Source organism: Anguilla rostrata, chromosome 11 (genome assembly GCF_018555375.3).
Source record: "Anguilla rostrata isolate EN2019 chromosome 11, ASM1855537v3, whole genome shotgun sequence".
Classification (NCBI taxonomy): domain Eukaryota; kingdom Metazoa; phylum Chordata; class Actinopteri; order Anguilliformes; family Anguillidae; genus Anguilla; species Anguilla rostrata.
The window spans coordinates 42139786-42158526 of record NC_057943.1 but is presented as its reverse complement, the minus strand read 5'-3'; the positions used below and the strand labels follow the sequence as shown (position 1 = coordinate 42158526).

Sequence of the window (18741 nt, the reverse complement as noted above, 5' to 3'; positions counted from 1 at the left end):
ACACATCCTGCTCATGTGTGTGTGGCACACGGACTAGGCCCTCGCTCCCCTGCAGTAACACACACTGCACAGTCTTACCACACACACCGCACAGCGCCTCCCCTGGTTTCTTCAGCTTCAACTCCGTAAATGAGCACACGCGCCCCCCAAAACCAGAAACCATCCCACGTACTCCAGCACCCCCAAATATGAGATTTCCAATTAAGTCCTTCGCGTGTGGCGAACTTCATATCCCGTGCATAATTGCGGAGTGCGCGAAGCTGACATATCTCAAGTGCCTGGCGCTTTGAGCGTACAGTACCTCCTGGAAATGGATCTGACAAACTAATTTGATCTGCTTAATAACATTTCTCATGCAACGGCGTCTCGTTCCCAGCTCCGCGAGCAGAGCGATATTGACGTGTTCTTAATGGCGGGAGCTCTGGGCTTCACCAGCCCCTGCAGCTCGCCAAGGAGCCGGCCCAAACGCAGGACGTGGTGGGCGAGGGGGAGAAATGGATTCCCCAGGACAGCCCCCTGTGCACATGAGGAGAGCCGCGGTCCCATGGACCGTTTCAGGACCGCAGACGGGACTTAAAACCGTTTAAGAGGGCACCTTTTCAGCGTTTAAGAGGGCACCTTTTCAGTGTTTTCAAAGTAAAAACCGCAATAAGAAAAGGTGCTTGCGTTAAATCTTCTGCTCTGCATGAAAAGCTTTCCAGAAGAATAATGATCAAAAAAAAAAAAGACCTTGGTAACAGGTTTTCCCCCTGCCGATACGTGACAGCTAGAGAAATGGATACTAAAAAGAGAGGGAGAGAGAGAGACAGAGACAAGAGCACCCCTGTTCTCATTCTCTTGGAGTATGTAATAATGCTGGGGACCCAGTCGCCTGAAGACACCTAAAACCAGACTAAAACCAGAACGTGAGGCAATGTTCCACACAGCTCAACATGGAGATAAAACACCTGACTTTACCTACACACATACCTAGGCATTTAAAAAGCTCCAGACACAGTAAAGGCCATCTAAATAGTAAAACATTGTAGTCTTCCTTGATATGAACCAGGAGGAGAGATTATAGGGTCACAGTGGTCTAACCCAGGATAAGATTCTGTATGCAGTACAGTCACTCAAATAAAGGACTCCTTACAATGTTCTATCATGAGTTACAACATTGCCCTTTCAGACACACCTTTTATTTTTATTTTTTTAAATCAGTGATTTTCCTGGAAACAGTATTCTGAGAAAGCACTTGAAAATAACACCCGGAAAAGATGTTGAGGTAGAATAACCACACCCATCATAGGCGGGTTTGAAAATCCAACCGCATACTTTCCCTTGGTTTCAATTCCAGGACAGAGCAATAGTCACCACATTCAAAAGGCCAGCCTGAATAAACATTTGAGAAATGTGTCCCTTGAAAGAACAGCATGATAAAAAAAGTCTACAAAAAAAAAAGAACACCTTGTCCCTCACCCACATATTAATAAAGACGAATTGGAGCATATCTGCTCACAGGACAGAAATCCAAGGGATCACCACTTTCAGGCAATTAAAACTCAACACACCTTAAAACAGAAAAATCATTTCAATTATAACAGCGAGTAGTGTGGTCTAATTAGGACCCCTACCTAGAGGGCCTTTTTACATCTACATTAGAACAGTTGACAGTTTCTGGGACAAAATGGACAGCCATTCATAAAATTACCCACACATGAGGGGAAGAATATCAACTTGAGCCAAAAGGTCAAAGTCTGTCACTGCTGTTGCATCACAGCCCTCTCTTTCTTTCACACACTCCCTCGCTCTCTCCGGGCTTTTTCTTGCTGAAGCCCTCCGCAGGACTGGTCTGGGCAGTTTCAAACAGGCCCGGAGCTCTTAATGAGCACCAGGGTTCACTCGCTCCCGCACGCGTGTCGCAGTCTAGTTTCAATCAGCTCGTTAGCGCTCGTTAGCGCACGCCGCTAGTCTCCGATCCCCAGGCAGCCGAACGAGGAGGAGCCATTAACTCCCACATAACTCCAATCTCTGTGTGAGGGCCCTGTGTCACGTGCAGGCTATAAATCACAGGGGGAGGGGAGGTGAGAGGAGACGGGGGGGGGGGGGGCAGGGTGTGAACCCACCCCATCCCAGATAGGGTCAAATAAAGCGCTAATCACAGAAAGCGTGAGCAAGAGAGAGAGAGAGAGAGAAGGAGAGAAAGAGAAGGGGGGACCACTGCACAGCCACCTTAGCCTAGCACCTCTTAAAGGGGGGGGGGGGGGGGGGCTCCTAGGCCTGAAAAACAGGATGGGATTTATAGATTCATTTCCTGAAGGGAGGGAGAGAGTCGGGAGGAAGGAGAAAAACACTTTCTGGAGAGCTGAGGAAAACAAATGGAAAGTGCATACGAGCAAAGCGAACTCTTCAAACGAGAGCGGCGGGGGACTGGGGAGCCCATAGGTGACCCCCAAAGAGTGGGGGGCCCACAGGTGACCCCCAAAGGGCAGGTGGCCTGGAAGGCATGGCAGTTCGCATTCTTCACGCCGGCGATGCAGACGGACGACCCGCATTCCCCCAGCGACTCTTTCATCACTCACCGCCGAGAGGCTCCACACCTCACAAAACCGTTTGGGAATAAAGGCAGCAGCATTACACCTGGGGCAAAAGCTGCTTTTGTCATCATACACACAGAGGGACTGTAAGCAGCCCAAACGATCTGCGCGGTCCTGGGGTCCTTAGTGCAAAAGAAGCGGACTGGAGGATGACTGTGCGAAGCGTGCAAGGGTTCGAGCCCCCGCCCCTCGGCCGAGAGACGAGCTGGAGAACGGAGCAGGAGAGCTGAAATAGGACAGGGCCGTGGAGACCGTGCCACCGGTACTGATTCTGCAGGCTCCGAGCTGGCAAATGGGGAGAGAAAACTCATCTCTGATTTAACCCCCCCCCAGCTCGCTCAGGCTCCAGATCAGGGGGAGAGGCCTCAAAGCATAACTCAGAGATCAGGGGGAGGAGGGGATGTCCTCTGCAGTCTTCAGAGCCAGTTACTAGCTTTAGTTCTCTGTAGTCTTCAGAGCCAGTTACTGGTTTTAGTCCTCTGCAGTCTTCAGAGCCGGTTACTGGCTTTAGTCCTCTGCAGTCTTCAGAGCCAGTTACTGGTTTTAGTCCTCTGCAGTCTTCAGAGCCGGTTACTGGCTTTAGTCCTCTGCAGTCTTCAGAGCCAGTTACTGCTTTGTCTCTGCATTCGAGCGTCTGCTTAGTCTGCAGTCTTCAGCCAGTCTGCTAGCTTGCATCTTCGGCATTTACGGTTATCCTCTGCAGTCTTCAGAGCCGGTTACTGGCTTTAGTCCTCTGCAGTCTTCAGAGCCAGTTACTGCTTTAGTCTCTGCAGCTCAAGCCAGTACTGCTAGTCTTGCAGCTTCAGAGCCAGTTACTGGCTTTAGTCCTCTGCAGTCTTCAGAGCCAGTTACTAGTTTTAGTCCTCTGCAGTCTTCAGAGCCAGTTACTGGCTTTAGTCCTCTGCAGTCTTCAGAGCCAGTTACTGGTTTTAGTCCTCTGCAGTCTTCAGAGCCGGTTACTGGTTTTAGTCCTCTGCAGTCTTCAGAGCCGGTTACTGGTTTTAGTCCTCTGCAGTCTTCAGAGCCATTTACTGTTCCCTCTCTTTAACAGCAGGCATTGCCATGGGGATGTAGCAGAGCTACAAATCTATATAACGCTTCCTCTGCTCCGCCAGCACATGACCTACTTCCTTCCCCTGCGCGGGAGAAGGAAGTGGCCTAATTAAAGCGTTTAACCCTCATCCTCGCTCTCCTTCCCGCCCGTCTGTCGCGAGTCGCCATCGCGCTCATCTCGCCCACCGCGCGCAGCATGAGATCACCGCGAGCGGGTAATGATGCGTATCCTGGGGCGCCGCAGGACCGCGCCCACAAATCAGGTTCAACACGCAGCGGGCGCTAGCACCCCTTCAGCTAATGCGGCGCTGAAATGCGGGCACACCGCCCTGCTGGATCTGCAGCAGTGCACCGAAAACAGGCTGGATATGCACACAGGAAATGCACATGCTAAAAGGGTTAGCGTCAGGTTCTGGGGAAGTCACTTCCCTTAAATTCAAGGACCCAACACAACTTTTTTTCCCCGCATGAATACAGTTAACCACCGTCATCTTCACTTCAGGCCACGCAAGCACACGTGTGAAAGCTGAAGATAATTCCAACTAGAAATACCGCCTTGCGGTTGCATGCATCCATTTGGAGATAAAATGTCATCACTTCATCAAGGCTTCATGCATGTGACAATTCACTCCTTCCCTGGTTCCTTTTCCTGGCTAGATCAATGATTCTTCACACATTATAATTTCTAGTCACCCAGGGTTTCTTTCCAATGGCTCTCGGCACCTAAGTCTCAGGGGAGGGCTTGCACTTGAAAGGGCACAAAAGTACAATCTCTAAACAATGGGGCCTAGCCAGCAGGAAAGGCTTCATGCATGCGATAATTCACTCCTTCCCTGGTTCCTTTTCCTGGCTAGATTGACCGTTTGGATATAAAATGTCTAATAGGATAAAATGATGAAGTGATGACATGTGTGTGAAGCTTTGTCATAATTAGCATATGAATTCTTGAGTTATGGCCAAAAACATGTTTTGTGAGGTCACAGTGACCTTTACCTTTGACCACCAAAATCTAATCAGTTCATCCTTGAGTCCAAGTGGACGTTTGTGCCAAATTTGAAGAAATTCCATCAAGGCGTTCCTGAGATATCGCGTTAACGAGAATCAGGCGGGTGGAAGGATGGACGGACGGATTTCCTAATTTAATCGATCGTGAAGCACAGGTTGGGTTAGATGGGCTAGGCTTTATTTCAGGTTGTGCTGAAGGCTAATGGATTGTAACTAAGTGGTATATCTTTTTTCGTTAAATGTACTTTGTGATTAAAGCTTATTTTTGAATAGGATTTAGGTCAATCATTCAATCTCCCAAACATAATGTGAAGAACAATTATGCGCTGGGCACAATCAAAAATGCAACATTTCACATTCATTCGGGTGGAAAAAAATATACATAATGTTATCTAATTATGAGTGGTTGAGCATACTTCAAATAAACAAGTGAAAATCTTACTGTGCTTTATCTAAACAATGGCCCAAAGAAATAAGACATTCCTGTTGTTATTTGTTCCATACAGGACCAAGCATGCATTTGAGACCTTTTGTGCTCTCATCCTGAACAAGCAACAGAACTGAACCACAACTTCAATTTCTACCTCTGCAAAACATTCAACTGTAGATTCCAGCACTTTCACGGACCATGCCCATTTTCAAGAACTATCAAGGACTTCTCTTTTTTTTTCCTCGAATTCACAAACTTTCAAGGATTTTTCAAGGACCACGGGAGCCCTGGATGTCTATTGGGAGGATTTTCACGCAATTAGGGCTCTCTGGTAGTTTTACCACTTATTTTAACATGTAAACATTCGACAAGATGCAAAGCCTGGCTATGACGCAAAGCACCCTCAGCTTCTGGCTCTTCGGCTAAGGCACCCAGAGCCATCATTCAGAGCCCAGCAGGGCAGAGCAGGGTAGAGAAAATCATTTCAGAAATATCGACGGGATAATTAAAACAAGGAGCCCATCGCGCGGACGGGCCGGACCGCGATAAATTCATAAGCTCCCGCGCAGGAGGACGGAGGCCGAATTGACAACATTAATCACCTCTGACAACCTCCATCACCTTTTTTTGTTTCCGATCCTAAACTGGGCAGATGGCCGGACCCCGGAGGCGGGCTCGTTTTCGCCGAAGGCCCGCCGCAGCCGCCGATAGCCCGCGGCGTGACTCGCATCGAAATAAACCCGAGCCCCGTACGGTCCGCCAACTTCCGCGCCACGGCGCTAACGTGCTATTCATTTAGCCACGATTCGCACAGCAGCATCAGGGGTGGAAGGGACATGACCAAGAGTGTGTTTGTGTATCTGTGCGTGAATGTGTGTATCTGTGTGTTCGTGTGTGTATCTGTGTGTGTGCTGGAGGAAGTGAGAGTGGATGCAGTGGACCTGGCGGGAGGGGGGGGGGGGGGTTTGGTAGTGGATCATATCCCTTTGTTCTCCGAACCCTTCATTGTGTAATCTAATTAAGTACCGTCCCTAATTAGCCCAATCAGCGGTGCGTGCGCGAGCACGCGGTGTGCGTGTGGAAATGACAGTTTGGGGAGTGGGAACATCTGCGGGGCTGTGCTTCTACCAGGAGCTGCTCCGTGCAGAGAGATTCATTTCCTGGGTCTGCTGCTCAAAAAGACTCTCGTAACATAACATAACATAATGAGCAGAACAGGCTATTCAGCCCAAGCACTAGGACTAAATTGTACCTAGTGCTCCGATTACCGGCTACTACAGGCTAGATAGTATCTTAACACCGTATCAAGTCTGGTCTTGAAAACCCCCGGAGTTTCTGTCTCTGCTCTGCTACTCTCATGGGGAGCTTGGGACAGCTCTGGGTTTTCCAGAGGAAGCGTCCCGGCAGCCCGACGGGAAACAGACGCCAAACGGTCGCCTTTCAGACCGGGAGGGGACCAGCCCTACCAGGAGCTCCTCCTGAGCGTCTCTGCGGGGCGCACCGCGCGTTGGCATCCAGGGCTGGTTTTCGGGGTCGAGGGAGCGATTTTCCCACCAGCCGAGCTCCATCGTGCGTTTATAACGAAGGAGACAATCAGTCTGGAACGCGCTCAGCGCCCATCAGTAAACACAGGACTCGGCCCGACAGGACATGCGATCCTGCAGCCCATGATAACACCTGTTTGCAAATCGGCTTCAAATTTGGGCGACTGTGACTTGGGGACTAGTCCGGACCTCCCTGGATGTCCCTGGTCACCACAAAGGCCCGTATAAAACGGGCAAAATGAGGACAGGGCACAGGACCCCGCCAAAAACGTCAAGTTGGCCAAGCCCCGTGGAACGGGCAGGAAAGGAGTGTGGTGGAAGTTGAACATCCGCAGCGATGCCCGAACAGCCGCGATTCTTTCTGCAACGTTTCAGGCCAGCGGTGTCTTCCCTGACCCCTTCGTACGAGAGCAGGGGAGTAAATTAACTCGGCCCAGCAGGCAAGTTACCCACAATGCCCAGCCACTAGGAGCGCGGGAGCTTTAAGAGGCAGAACAATGAGCCACTGTGTCCCTGTGCGATTACATTCCTTCAGGCCAGGGTTCCCAAGCGATGTGGGCGGCTTACAATTCCGCCATTTTGTAGTGCCACTGCGGTCAAGAAGACAAAAATGACCCACAAACACTGGTTCTCACTTTGCCTCAGGAAAGCATCAATACGATGAGAACACACACCTGTCCACACTGGCTCCTCTCCAACAAGCCATGAACACTGAGCATTTCTTTAGAGCTAACAGTAGGTACCTGCGCTATATTTAACACTGTACCCTCAAACCCATTTGCTGGTTTAATGCGCCACATCCTAAACCTCCTTCTTACACCTACAATGCCACTTATGTTTATGCAGCAGGTTTATGTAATGACTGCTACCAAATGTTTAAAAAGAACATTGGGTTGATGTGGTTCCCTGACCTTACACTCCCTTCATGGAACCACTTCAAAGCCCAGGAGAATGTGCAAAACTACGCTTTTCAGGAACACACTGGACATACAGAAAAACCAGAGGCCCTATATACCGTTTACAGGGATATAGCAAAAGGCCATTTTAATGTTGTTGATTTAGTGTGTTCCCATTTTTACCCACATGCAGGCAATATGCCTCACTTCTTTCAGCTTAAACATGGAACTATAGACAATAATTATTAATTAGCAATCATATCAAACAGAGAAATATGCAGTTGACTAGACTGTAAAAAAAAAAATACAAATCTAGGCAGACAGATCAGAGCTCGGAGATAAAAAAAAAAAAAAACATTATGAAACGCAGCCAAACCCAGGCTACTGTGTTTAGCATCAGTTAGGCTATATCACACAAAGCTAAATAGTTGGATTAATTTTGAAAGAACGGACAATTGTTCATTGAATCCAGGAGATAATTCCTTTAAAAAGAAATTTCAATAAGCAGTTTAACAAAAACAAAATTCAACTAGATTTAAAGAATGCATAATTAAATTGTAACCAAAATCTTTATTTTATTCAGTAAATATCTGAAATGACAGCATACATAAAAAACAGAAAGACAATTTGTCATATAATGTTTGTAAAGTATAATCTAAGCAGCAAATCGGGCCGGAGTTGTCAATTGCGTTTGCGTACTTACGTAGGGTACGTTTCAGGCCTAAGAGTTGAACTGACATGTGTATAAAGGAGTGGCCGTAGTGGCTGCACAGTGGTACTTTCAGCCAATCAAAATGCCCACATGGGAGGGTCTTAATGATCTCGGGTTAACCTGATTGATCAGATCTTCTCCTCCTGCTGACAGGAAGTCATGTTTCAGTTCCTAGTTTCCTGTTCCAAAATGGCCACACAGGCAGAATAACTGGCTAAGTGGACATCACATCCCTCCAGGCATCCATCTCGATGTCGGAGATTTTATACGCCAGCAAATCACGACAAGTGCTCTTCTTTTCCCCATCACATTTTAGAATTGAATTAAGGAGTAGAATAAATACCAGCTAGCTGCTTCCATTACAGTACAACACATTTTTCTTACAGTATTACCCACTCTGCCATTGGTATAGGCATTTCTCCTTCTAAATGAGGGCTTTTAGTGCAACGAAAAGTGCCTTTTCCAACAAGCACAAAACCATCCAGACCCACGGCGCACCTGTACAAAGTGTCATGAGTAAAACTAGGCTAACTGTATAGCTAGCTAGCTATGGCATGTCCTCACCTCTGTAACATTATTTCTTGTCCTCCGTGTGTCAAGGCGATAGCGCGTATCGGTGGTACACGCTAAGTAGGTTAACTAAAGTAGGCGAAACGCTAACATGTTAGGGTTAGCTAAAGTAATGCTAGGCGATAAAGCTGTGCTTTAAAATCTTGTGCAATTCAAAGTGGTGATTTTGGGAGATGCACCTGCGCATGCGTCCTACTAAACGAAGCACCAGCTGCGCATGCGTCCTACCAAATGTCCCTCTCAGGTTGTCCATGAGTGAGTGAATGAATGAGTGACCACAATTTGCCATGCATAGCCCACGGCAGCAGGCAGTCCTGCATGCAGTGGGAAAACCACGTAAACAAATGAAGAATCATAGGCAGCTCAGATTTGGGCTAACAGGCCATTTTGGGAAATGTATTGCAGCCAATCTGATACTAAAACCAGCTAAATCAATCAAGTCTAACCAAAGCCTAAGATGTCTGCCACTGGGAACTTTTACTACTGTCTTGATAATACAAAACTATCTATTAAATTACAATATGACGACAGAGAAGAGAGACCGTAAAATTAGCGGCATTTCGAGCCATAGCAGTGAAGTGACAAATTCCCAGTTAGGGAAAATAAATGCAATAAATCCAGGTTTTATGAATTAGCAATCCCAGAAACCACTGCAAGATCCATTATTATGTTTTGGGCTCTGTGTCTGGGTTTTAACCCTGTGTGCCCCATGCCTACATGCTGTACACAGTGCAGAAAACATGGGACGCCCTGTTTGAGCAAAGCTCCATCTCCTTCACAGTGAAAAACCAACGGAAAATGCTTACTCTCGTCTGTGCAAAAATACTAGGCCTAATTCAATCAAATATTGGGAAGCGGGTTTCTAAATATAACCATAAGCTTTTACCACCATTAGCCTATGTAATTGGCCAGCATGTAGATATTCTCTGACAATCATAGATCATCTTGGAGACAGCCAGACAAGATTATGAAGTTTTCATAAAGATAAAGCCACCAGTTTTGGATTTATTTCATTAGAACTTGGCGTGCCCTCTAGTTTAATGACAGTGTGAGTTTCACTGAGCGGTACCCCAGCCGCTAATACCACAGCGTCCGCCGTCATCTTCCTCGGTCCTAAAGGTCAGTCTGTGCGATATATGTGCCTGAACGACGGTGAATCTGCTGAAATGCTAAGAGGTCCTTCAGGAGCGGAGCCAGAGATCAAAACACTTTAAGACACAAATCAGGACAGAAATTCAGCTGCTTGTCATTGTGGTCTTAGCCAAGGCTGTCAGGCAAAGCCTTTTCCTCTTTTTTCCCCCAACCCCTTATTGAAACAGAATATTCTGCAGTATACCGTAAATATGCAGATTTGTTAGAAAATATGATACACATATTTCATAACAATTCATTTTTTAAAAATATGCTGAAATATGTAAAAGCAGAAATAATTCGAAAATGTCCCCATATATTGTGAAGAGTTGCAATATTGTGGTCATGTATCAATATCTTTTCAGGTGGCCTATATTCAGTTTCCATAACGGACTCCCTTGGGAAATTACAAGTGTTTATAGAACATTAGTCCACTTTTAAAAATATCAGGCAGCAGGCTAAACGGAGAAAATCAAATAAAATGACCGATTCATTTTTTCATCAATTCAGATTTTATTCTGATTACTTTTAGCAGTTATAAAAATGGTAGGCTATGCCACCAATTCCTCAAAATATAGCTATTTTATTGTGGAAAAAAATGCAGTCACCATCAGAAAACAATTAGGAAATTTCACAGCTATGATGGTAGTCTGTTCCTCCAATGCTAAAATGCGGTTATGCATTATAGTGACCGAGTATCCCCTCGCATGCATTTGCAGCTTAAATGCAGGAAAGCATGCAGCGAATGGGTCACGCAGGAGTTGCGGAAAACAGGCCGCAGTAGCCATTTTAACTGCAACAGGCTTGAAGTCATAAAACAGCACGTCTTGCTCGGTGATTATTTGGCATTTACAGCCACCGTCCTGTCAAACCTGGACTTGCATTCATAAAGCATTTCACAGTAGGAGTGTGGATCTGTGCACAGGTTTCCCCGGTCCATGTCCTAACCTTAACCAGTTTAAGCAAGGAGGAAAAGCTGATCCCAGATCAGCAGCATTCCTAATCTGAGCAGCTTTATGAATATGGGTCCTGGGATCCCAACCCCACTTCAGTCTGTGAGCAGCCCAAGCAGTAACTGTGGTGTAACCGAGCGGTTCAGCAAAGAAGAGAGAAGACAAGAAAACTAGACAGAAAAAAGTGTAGAGCGTACTTAGGAACAGGAGAGGGAAGGAGGGCCTATGCAGTGAAGCCTAGGAAGTAACAGGAAACAGCCTCTACTGTGCATGTTGAGGGAAAAAGAACTTGCTGCCCACTGAATTCAATGTAGAAAAACAAGGTGATTTAACTACCAAAGAAAACCTTATCGGTCAATGTTCTGTGATCATAAATTTCATTACGTGTAGCAGTTTGTATAGCCTAATGGTTGTCTTGAAAATATTTATTAAAATTCACATACTTCTTTTACATATTTTTACAATCTATTTTTCACATGAAACGCAATGATCGTTAATCATGTTTCAGAACACAATTGGGGAAACTTTATTTTGCCTTCAAGAGTCTGATATTCCCCATTCACTTTAATGGGAGCTCCAGTCGTTTGCCCTCAGTATGCGCAGCACAGGCTTACTTCCAGGGCTTCACAAGCTAAGGGTAGCTGAAGGTGTGATTTCCTGTCTAGGAGAAAATCAGGAATGGGCGGAGTCTCAGGACCCGAAGAAGGCCCTTTATGGTGTATACATTCCCTGCTCATTTCAGAGTAAGCAAGCCCATACAGTTTAGATATGCTTCCCAGACAGTGCTTATGCATTCCTACGCACGTAAGGTAAATGACCAAACGATCGGACACATATTGCACCAATTAGGATGGCTGTGCAGACAGGATCGACGTCACATGGCAACAGTGGTTAGTAGGTGCACAAATCACAACTGGCTGCACTGGAATGCAGCCATCCCACCCTGCACAGGTAGGCCAATCACCTGTGAGTGCGGACAGCACGTTAGGGAACGATATCTCAGCTGAGCTAGCACAAATGAGCTTTTCCTGATGATGCAACTTGCACTCTGTGTGAACGCCATTTCTTGAAGCTACAACAGGATGTGCACATCGCCACCGGGAGAAAGCACATCGATGGCCGGGGTTGCTTTAAAACCAGGGCTACCAGCCAAAGCGCCCCTCAGCCGCCCATACCGCGCCCCATTTAAACAACAAACCTGTGTCGCTGAACATTCCAGCAGCTCTGAAATGTAATCTTGTCAGGAATATATGCTACGTAACGGATTTGAGGTTAACTGATCACAATGCGGTGCAGGCGGCAGTGTCTTACTTTATTCGCCAATATGAATCAAAGAAGGCTGGCTCATCACAATGTACCAGATGAACTATATTTTTGGTGAGTGGAGAGGCAATAAATATTGACTTCTACAAACCTATAATTTACCGTTAACAGTAGACATGAATCTGAGGACCAGTACACACCGGAACAAAATATCCATGAAAAAGCAGTCTTTCAAAAGACAAAAAATATAGCAGTGAGAACCAAAAGTGTTTTGTAAACATTTCTTAATACAACATGTCGTCGTGTGCGGGTTAGAACACAATGTTCTCAGTTTGTTCACCACTGCACTAGTACCTGTTGCTCAGAATCCAACTAGGATGCTTGTTAAATTGTTGTGGTCCAGTGCCTGCACAATAAGAAATTTCCTTCACAACAGCCCGCTGTTCTGTAATGGGCATCACATCCCGCACTAGACAAATCATAATGCAATTTACATTTGAAACGCCAGCAATCCACTGTGATGGTACACTTCTGCAACCACTATGAACACTAAATAAAACTACTTTTAAGATATATATATACACCATACATACCTGTATTTTTATTTATTTATTTATTTGGAGGATTCCTAAATTAGGCATTTAACCTCAGAATGTCTTAGCTGTTTAAAAAAAACGCACTAGACTGTATTGCTCACTCCAATTATTATTATTATTTTTGACAAGCGATATGGCACAAGTAGCCTACATTCATTGTCAGATGGAGTTTACTTTAGTTAAACTATTTTAAAGGTCTGACTATTTTGTAACAGTCTGAAAAAACGCGAAACAAACAAAAAACCTCTCCAATAATAGGCCTAGAATTTTTTTCCCTTTTTTTTTTTTTTAACCTAGCGACCTTAAAATTTTCTACGCAAAAAAGCAATGAGTGCTTGAAATTGTCCAAAATGTTTCGATCAATAAGAAGTCTAAAAGTTTAACACTTCTTTGAGTGAATTTAACGCACACAAACCAGATTAAACAGATTTGCGCGAGAGTAAATAAAACAACCGTTTTAGTAAACCTGTGGGCCTACTTAAGTCACAAACTAAGGGTGTGGTAATTTAGCTCACGGAACCCCCAGTGAGGCCTTTATTTGTTTTTGGGAATACCTCTGCTTACGACACACTAAATCAAAGTTCCCACGCCCACAAGAGTTGTGTAAAGGGTTAAACAAATCTGATACTTAGTTAAACTCCGGGAACCGCAAGAACAACTGGAAACCGTACATATTGTTAAAGTCAAACAGGTCTCCACACTTCAATCATATCAACTTTCCATCTAAATTGCAACAGACCTGAGCACGCGATCGTTCATGTCGGTTTTATAGGCTAATATTTGTATAGCGGTCTGGCAGAAGCTAGCTCTGCAGTATGTTAAAACGAGTACATAAATTAGCCGAAGCTAGCCCGCTATATTGATACATATACCAAATGTTAACCGAAAGCTCTAAGGGATCATTTCTGAAAATATAAAGGGTTTTCACTGACGGTTGAGAGAGAGAGAGAAAGAGAGACCGAGTGAGATCACCAAGCTACACGATCGTGAGCTACACTCCCTTTCCCTCAACTGCAATGATTTGTCATCTGCATAGAGGCGTGAAATAAAACATTAGCCGTGGTACATTTCCATAAAACTTAACTAGTCCACCAAAACGAAAAACACTGAAATAAACCCATCAGTGCAGTTATACAACCCGATGTATAACACCGCTTAGACTAGATGCCAAATACACGCCCAAAGTTTTTAATGTGGCTAAATGAGAGCGAAGAGCGAGAAACAAAGTATCCCAGTATACGCGGAGGATCGGGTTAATGAATGTGCGTAAATGAACTACTTAAGATAAAAGCTAATCAGCTTAAGAGTTAGGAATTTGACTCGATAAACATACGTCGATAAGATATTGATCTCCAGTTAGCCAACGAGCTATAGGGCTACTTGATCAAACCTAGAAAACAGGTGTTTCCAGCACACATAAAATGCAACTTTTCGAGACGTCTTGCTCAAAAATTCTCCGAATCCTCGACGAAAACACGCCAAGAAAAAAATATGAAATATAAGGAAGGATTTTCTGTGACCCCCCCAAGTTGTTGATTGCCAAACTACCCACCGCACACGAGCCACCACCTACTTTTTCCTCCGAGCTAAGTGCTAGTCGCTACTTGTTTAAAAGGCAAAAGCCTACACACCAGTGGAATTACAACAAGAAATAGGAGCGATTTCACGAATATACAATTATATCCTACCTCTGATCACTGTTGTGCTTGAAATCCTTCCCCGTCTTTTTCCGCTTTTGCTCCTGTCACCCTTGCTGCAGTGTGTTAAAGTGAGTAAATTGCTAAGGAACGAAACTGACAAACGTAAGACCCACCCACAGATCTTGAGAAAGACTGCTGGAGATATTTGCGCCCAATCTCTATTGGTTAGGGAGGAGGTGCAGCCGTTGGAATAATTTGGATCGCCTCCCTTCCACGGTTAAAAAATAATGACATCATTGGGACAACAAGGATTGTGGGAGAGAAGAGAGCCGTAGGGTGGTGGCGGGGTGTGGGAGAAATGTGTAGCCTACGGAGACGATCATTTCAAGCCGCATTGACTTAAGCTTTTCGATTGGCACGAAGTTGCTCACAATTTGCATATCGATTATATAAAAAAGTTTTTTTTAATTAGTTGCACGAGGCAAAATGACATATTTCGCCATTTATTCCCTGGAAAACAAGGGAGCCATACAATAAGAGGAAGGGGGCTATTTGTGCTATGAAATGAAAGGATTTTGTTTTAATAGAATTTGACAGCAATTTAGCAGCTAGGCTATAGAAATTTAAAAAAATGTATGAACTCATCTGCGCATGGTCGTTTGTTATGCAGAATTTAGCACCAAGGATTTAACGAATTATTACAATTAAACCCAAACAGCAAACACTTAAAATGACTTGATTTTAAGTCGCTTAGCGCTGTATTCCAGTTTTGTCCTGCTGAGCAGCAGAATTTCGAGGGAAAGTAGATTAACTGAAAGAAAGGGATTGATTGAAAACTCTTGGTTGTATAATATTGCTTTCATAATATTTCTTTCATAACGACCCCCCCCCCCCCCAAGTGCTTAAGATGAGATCAAAACAGTTCAAGATTTTTATATATTTTCCCACGGCACGCAGGAACCTCCGCCGTAGGCTGTGCATGGCAAATTGTGGTCACTCACTCACTCACTCATAGACGACCTTTGAGGGACGTTTAGTAGGACGCACGCGCAGGTGGTGCCAGCTAAAATGTGTCTGCGGAAGTGAGTTGCGCTGGACAGTTACGTGCTTGTTTCAAAAATAGTTCATTTTCCAGTTCAAGAGCCTTGCCACTACAACCATTCAATTTCTCTTCTTACCATAAGGTCTTTTGTTCACTGGAACAGTGTGGTATACCTAGAGTGTCATGTATTTGTAGCCTATATGATGATGATCACAATTATATTATTCATTTTGCAGAAACATATATACATATATAAGCATATCTAAATATATAGACAATACATAGCTAACATTCCCCTTAATTCTGGTTGTAACTGATATGTGAAATACATGCAATAACAACCTGCAGCAAGTGTGTTACAGGAAATCTGTTAAGATTTCACTGCTGGAAATGTCCTGGAATTCAGATAAGTGCTTTTGGATTTTCTATCAAAATAGTCTGTGGTGTCCTAGGGTTACCATGGTAATACGCGTATGCCGCATGGTACTGTAGTACCACAGCCATTTCTGATTTTGTGTTGGCGTGCAGCAGTGCGTACAGCATTGCCCATACGATGGATGGTCTGTTTCAGCTCAAGCAGTGCACATTTTGATTATAGCGATATGTTACATATTCGCTGTTACCTCACAGAAACCCACTCCTGTGGTTGTATAACTGAAAAGCTTGACCCTGATTGGCCTGCTCCATTACGGTTAGTGCTTTTCATTCGGAAGCCTTCTTTTGACAGTGCAGTGACTGTCAAAAGTAGAACTTTCTTCATCCTTGACTCATCAACTCGAGTTCCATGTGATGCGAGTATTGATTTGAGACGTCCCAAAAATGCGCTCCTCTGTGTACAAGCCCACATTTTGTGATGCACATAAAGGAGGGTTATGAAACACAGTCCACACCTCTGCAGTTTGCAATGGCAAGATAAGCCGTTAGCTGCTGCTGCTGCTGCTGCTGTACATTGTTATACGGATTGCAGAATGAATTTGTTTGTTATAATATGTTTAGATCGATATATTCCATGACAAATATTTTCCTGGTGGGCAATGGCATGCTTGGATCAGATGTGAATAAGCACATACTTTGTTCTCCCTTGCTGTGGCATATTTTAATACACACACACAGTGAATGGTGCATTTCCGCTCCATACCACAGGAATTCTAATATAAGTCTAACAATGCAAGCTTTTTTTGATTCTCCACCTGCCTCGCTGCTCTGACAAGCAGTTGTAAATAACTATCTAACTAATAAATCCACTTTCCCAGGACAGATGACAGGATTTCTTAAATATTGTTTTTAATTTTTGCATTTCACGTTGTTTGTTTACAAGGGCATCATTACGTGACAAAATTGTCCAGTACTTTTTTGAAAGATATTGTAAGGTAATGCCTCGCTAATGTGCCTTCATTTAAATATCACATAAAATATGTATTCAAGAAACCCCCTATTTATTCTCTGCTGGGGTGTCAGTGACCTAAGACACCTTCCCAGACTGTCATCTTCTGTTTTTGAGCATTGACAGTCTTACCATTTGGCCAACAAAGCTGCATATTTTCCGTCCAACTGAGAATCAAGTGCAAATGAGGTTAGACGCAGTAATACAGGAGTAAAAAGCGCTGGTGTGAGGAAAGTACTGAATCATAAAAGAGAAAACAGCCCCCACACAACCATGTAGAACAGGCAATGTGATACAACACACAGTTTCTCCCTTTCAAATTTGCACCAACTCTCTTAGAGTAGCATTAACACTGCACATTTTACTGTGTGCTTCCGTGGCTTAAAGGATGCTTTAATGTGAAGTGTTCATGGATGTTATGCGTTTGTGTTTTATGCACATTTCCTAATGTCTCGTAATCACATTAATGTTAATAAAAGTCTACTAATTGCAGACCAGATTCTGAACATCCCTTGAATACTGTGCACCAATTTTGTGCTTCGCTGTCAGAAAAATGCTTGGTATATGGTATGGCACGAATCGCTAACCTGAAATGCATCTCCAGTTCTTTGATGGCAGGGGATGATGTGTGTATGCACAGGGTTGTTTTCCAGTCCTGAATCAATGTTAGGACATTCATGTGTGTGTGTTGTTTTTTACAAGATGATCTTACCCAGAGTTATTTAACATCAATATGTATAGAATATAATGTGGTTTCATAAACGTGAGTGCAAGTTAAAAAGGTGACTATAATCAGTACAAGTTAAAGAGGTGAATGGACACAATGCATCAGTGTAAAAATCAATGTTTTCACCTGTGCACGGAAAATTTAATAATATTTTGTGTTTTTCTTTTAGGTTATTGTGGCAGCTTTTCCATTTGTTACGAAGCGGTCAAGTTGACCATCAGCAAATTTCCTTGATATTAAATGACATTTAATATCAATAAAATAAAATACTTGAATAACTTACATTTGTTTTGTACAAAGCTGTTTGGCAAGAAAAACAAAAAAACAAAACAACATCACATGCATGCTGAAGAATCATCCTATCCTTGAGTATATTGGCATCGGAATGTTATCTTTGTGCATATTCAGCAGATTATCTGTGTCTCGAGCTTCTTGTTGTCAGATATTTGCTTATCTCTCAGATACTTGGATACACCACATCGCAGTAATAATTGCAGTGGCATAAGGTCTGTGAAATGAGCCTGTTGGACACTTCGGGGGGGGGGGGGGGCGGAGTTATGGTTTAATGACCACTTCACAGACAGACTTTTCTTAGGGCGCTTGCATTTTTACATCTCTCCTCAGCGGGGGCTCATTCACAGAGGTGCGGCTGCAGCCAGAGCAGGTGAGGTTAAGCATCTCATTTACAGGATCACCGCCCACGTCCCTCTTGGGCCCTGGGGCTATGGCTCCACCCCCTTTACACACCAGATCCAGGTCAAAGGTCAAATGCACATTTCAAATACTTTAACTCTACAGATGCCAGTAAAGTTATTTTAAAAGACTATCAAAATCCCAGAGTCTTCGACTAAACATGTTGTTAACCAAAAAAAGAAGAACAAAAAACACCTGCTTGAAGAAACCATTTTCATCAGTGAAATGTGAAAGGCTGTTCATGTGTGCATCATGAATCCTCATGGCTGTGCAGCTGGATCAGGATAAAATATAAATGGATAACTAAGCAGACAATACCATCAACCTTGATTATACACAAAAGTCTCATTGTAATATAAACCTCATTAACAAGTCAGAACAGGGGCCTGTATCACGAAGCAGAATTACCAAGTTAGCTGGATAACCCCTGAGTAAAACCCGGAACCCTCCCAAATCTGGAGCATGGACTGAAGCAAAATGAGCTGTTCCAGGTTTTGCTGAACACAATTATCCAGCTAAGAGTTAA

General features: G+C 44.2%; 1 protein-coding gene across 1 annotated transcript in view; it reads right to left on the bottom strand.

Annotated features, from left to right (window-relative positions):
- The window catches only part of LOC135234986 (rho-related GTP-binding protein RhoA-D), a 44950-nt gene extending 30331 nt beyond the window's left edge, over positions 1–14619 (bottom strand). Inside the window, exon 1 of the mRNA XM_064300160.1 lies at positions 14418–14619. The gene's annotated coding sequence lies outside the window, so the exon portion shown is untranslated. The remainder of the gene's footprint in view (positions 1–14417) is intronic.
- Positions 14620–18741: the final 4122 nt, after the last annotated feature.